This window comes from Arachis ipaensis, chromosome B07 (assembly GCF_000816755.2).
Source record: "Arachis ipaensis cultivar K30076 chromosome B07, Araip1.1, whole genome shotgun sequence".
Classification (NCBI taxonomy): Eukaryota; Viridiplantae; Streptophyta; class Magnoliopsida; order Fabales; family Fabaceae; genus Arachis; species Arachis ipaensis.
The window spans coordinates 40,795,371-40,800,102 of record NC_029791.2 but is presented as its reverse complement, the minus strand read 5'-3'; positions in this window follow the sequence as shown (position 1 = coordinate 40,800,102).

Here is a 4,732-nt window from a genome sequence, read left to right as displayed (position 1 = left end):
AGAGCTCCTCACCCCCAACAATGGAGTTTAGAGACTCATGCCATCAAAGAGTACAAAGTTTAGATCTAAGGATATCATAAGATACAAAATAAATCTCTAAAAGTTGTTTAAATACTAAACTAGTAACCTAGGTTTACAGAAAATGAGTAAACTATGATAGATGGTACAGAAATCCACTTCTGGGACCCACTTGATGTGTGCTGGGGCTGAGACCAAAGCTTCTCACGTGCATAGGGCTGTTTTGGGCATTCAACGCCAGCTTTGGATCCTTTTCTGGCGTTGAACTCCAACTTGCAACTTGTTTCTGGCGCTGGACGCCAGAATTGGGCAGAGAGCTGGCGTTGAACGCCAGTTTACGTCATCTATCATTGAGCAAAGTATGAACTATTATATATTGCTGGAAAGCCCTGGATGTCTACTTTCCAACACAATTGGAAGCGCGCCATTTGGAGTTTTGTAGCTCCAGAAAATCTACTTTGAGTGCAGGGAGGTCAGAATCCAACAACATCAGCAGTCCTTTTTCAGCCTGAATCAGATTTTTTCTCAGCTCCCTCAATTTCAGCCAGAAAATACCTGAAATCACAGAAAAACACACAAACTCATAGTAAAGTCCAGAAATGTGATTTTTAATTAAAAACTAATAAAAATATACTAAAAACCAACTAAATCATACTAAAAACTAAGTAAAAATAATGCCAAAAAGCATATAAATTATCCGCTCATCATTCATCCACTCATATATAAAGCCTACATGTAGTCAAATTATTTCACATTCTCAAGGAGATATATATACATATATAGCTAACCCTTAAATAATAAAGCACTTTTTGCAAATGAGATGAGAGAAAAAAAACTTGCAAGACAATCAGAGATAAATGTTAATGAGCTTTTGAACCCTCACTGGATTTTGTGTTTTCTCTCTAATCACTCAGTGTTTATTGGGTTAATCACTCTATTCTTCTTTTTATTCTTCCTTTCTATAACCTTGTTTTTCGTCTAACCAATCAATAATTATAGAACATAGTCATACCAAAACTCATAAGGTCTTTAATTAAGGTTGTAATGGGGTCAAGGCAAAGGGTAAGGATATATGTATAAGGCTAAGTGAGCTAATAAGTGAATCCTTAATTAGACTAAGATCTCACCTAACATACATACTTAGTAAAACAATGCTTCTTTACCTATTCTCCCTATTTTCTCGCTTTTGATGTCACATGCTCATGTTTCGATTCTTGTTTTTATCCCATGTGCATTGCTTTTTATTTTGCATTGGGGAGTTCTTTTTTTGTATCCCCTTATTTACATGCTTGAAAACTAACTTTTTTTTTAATACACATGGTAATTTTAATTAATTTGAATTTTCATGAGCCTGCTTCCCAAAATTTTGAGTTGCTTTATTCTTTTTAATTTTTCTACCTTTTGTCTTTATCAACTATGTTCCCAATAAGTTTCCCACATTTTACTCTATTTATAATTTTCTATCTTAAACTAACCAAGGATTCACTTGGGATTTTCTCTTGTCTTTCTGCTTAAGGCTAGTAATTTGGCTAAAATAGAATAAGGGGGTTTTTTTTTAAAAAAAAAGCTCAAAGGGGCTAACAAAGGTGATGTAAAAGGTAGGCTGATTTGGGGTAAGTGAGCTAAAATCAAATGATGACCTCAATCATTATTTTGAGATGCACCTATATTCTATAATTGGACATATAGATTAAAGAAAAGGAAAGAACATCAGAATAAAAAGAATTGTAACACACAGAAATGAAATTATGGTTTGAATGTAACCATACAGTTAAGCTCAAAACTCACAGGCTATGTGTTCTCTAGCTGAAAAATCATTTATCACTTATGTATGTCATGCAGGTTTAGTTAAAAATTCTCATTATTCTCTTAAAAAGTAATTTAGGGTAGCCTTTGAAGTTTTGATGTTTCTCCTTGATGAAATGTTGTCAGTTTAACTACATCATGTAATGCTATATATACAAGATTTTATGGATCTAAATCTATTATGTTCAAGTTCCTAGCTTACTCTTTTTTTTATATTTGTCAATTTAAACTAAGCTATAACTAAGCTATCTTATGTAAAAAGGGTAAACTATACTAATTGATCCACTAATAAGTTAGAATTGCAAACTAAACTAAATAACTAAAATGAACTAAATAACTAAAATATGAACAAAAAATGTAAAATGCAGAAAGTAGAGTAAAATACACAAGTAGCAATGTATAAGTACTCAAAAAATAACAATAAAAGAAAAAGAGAAAAATACAAAAAAATATCCAAAAAAAAAGAAAAAGTACGTAGTAGTTCACCAAAATAAACGCCAGAGATGGCGACCTCCCCACACTTAAAATGAAGCATCGTCCCCGATGCTCAATCAAGCGGGTGTGAAGGAGTGTCATCACTGGTAGGGATGGTGGCTGGGGTCTCTGTGGCGGTGATGGGCTGAGAGTCTGGCTGCTGTAGAGGGGGAACTGACTGGAGCGGGATCTCCGGATCTGCTGCCTCAAGTTGATGTGGGGCCTCCTACTGTGGTGTAACGTGCTCTGTGCCTGCCTGCTGATGAGTCTCCGCCTGGGAATGAGGCTCCTCCTCGTGCTCATCCTCCTCCTCCTCTGATGGCTCTGATGGTGTGTCGGGTTCGGAGGGGATGTCGGCGCCCTGTCGGATTATCAGCTTCAGATGGGAATAGCGTCGCCTGCTGCGGCGCTCCAATCTCTCATACCGGCGCCTGTTACGGCACTCCATCTGATCAAGCTGGCGGAATAGACGGTGCACGAGGCGATAAACCGGCTCAGAGGCGGGTGGAGGTGCAGTGGTGGCAGCAGGGGTAGCTGGGGCAGCTGTGGATGAAGAGGGTCCAGCAGACGGAGGGGCTGTCTCATCAGTAGCAGTGACAGATGGTGGTCTGTAGCCCAAAGCAAGGAAGTTCCTGCTGTGAGGGATGATCTTCCTGCAGTCCGCTGCTGGTGGTCGCTCATCGGCATCCTCCCAAGGCACATCGGCCTGACGGCCTAGCCGTGTAACCAGATAAGGAAAGGGGATGGTGCCTCGGACGTGGACCCTGGCCATATAATGCTGGATAAAATGAGGCAAGTACAGGTCCTTACCCTCCAGCACACACCAGAGGAGGGAGATCATGGCAACCGGGATCTCAGTCTCATGAGTACTTGGCATCACATAGTTGCTCAAGATCTGATGCCATAGCCGAGCCTCATCATTCAAGTACACTCTCTTGATCCCTCTAGGCATAGTGGTGTCCTGACCCATCTCCCAAGGAACAGCAGGGTCGAGAGCTATCCGTGCCTTCACAGCATCCCAATCAAATCGCATCTGGCCCATGTCCTCCTCAGCCTGTGCATAACCATCTGGCTGATCGGACTTGGCTGGGAGCTGGAGAATGGTCTCTATGGCTTCCTCAGTGACCAGAATTTGCTTTCCCCTCAGGTTCACTGCATCTAGGGTAGTAAGGTAGTAGTTGCAATAGAATTCCCGGACCCAAGATGCATTGACATCTGTCAGTGGCCTCTCCAGAAAGAACCAGCCCCTTTGCTTGATTTGCTCAGTGGTGTATTGCTGGAGGGCTTCTGGAATCTTCAAGGTACGTTCCAGGTATAGATTTCTGGAGTTTGCAAAAGTCGGGTACTTCAGCTCACAGTACCGGTTTGCAAATTTTATAGGATCAGTCGAAGGGAGCAGCTGGTTAGCTTTTTCTTGCTGTGTGAAGTTCTTCTCCCGCCATGAGGAATCGTGCATTAGAGCAATGATGGACTGGGAGGAATCTCCTTGCTTGCGCTTGCCAGTAGCCTTGCCTTTGCCTTTCCTTTGTGAGGCAGACATCCTGAAAAATAGAAAACCAAGAAATGGATAAAATAGGAAAGCAAATAGGCAATTTAAACAAAGGAAACTCAAAGCGGTAAGGGAGAAATAGAATAAGGAAAATGAGTAATTGAAATGTGTTTGAATTAATGTTAAATGGAAAGAAAGAAAAAATCAATATGCCATAGTGAGAAAGTTAGAGGAAGTGAAAGTGATCAGAAAAGAGATCAAGAGGGTTAGTATGGTAAAAAGAAATTAGGAAATTAAAATTAGTGAGTTAGGAAAGTAAGTGGCATAGAAAAAAAAATTCCATATAACAAGGATTCACATGTAAGAATAGAAGTACTCATAATCGAATAAAGAAAACAGGGTGATGCTGATTCGAATAAAAATAAAGAAATCAGAAATCGGAATCAGTGAATCACAAATGCAGGTTATGAACCAGGAAATCAAAGAGGATAAGAAAGTGGCCCTAGCATTCATGAAATGGTTTGGGGGAAGCAGAGTAAAACAGAGTTGCCAAACCAAAACAAGAATGAAAACAATTTTTAAAAAAAAATTTGGGCAGCATTCTGGCTAAAATTGGATTGTCCCGGAAAATAAACAGCAATCATATCAATCCATATGAATTAAAAAATCAAGCTGCATGTACATAGATATAAAATAAACATAGAAACTCAATGTAAACAACAGCAACATACAAGAAAGCAGCATATGAATCATGATTATAGCAGCAACAGATTTGCACATAGAATAAAACAGAAGTAAGAACAGTGTAAGTAAACAGATCTAGATCCACTAACCACAGCCTAAGCTACCTAACAACCTAAAAATCCACTACAACATGCAAGTCTAGCTATCCTAATCATGAACATAAACGGAAAAAAAATACAGAAAAGTGACGAACGGATAAAA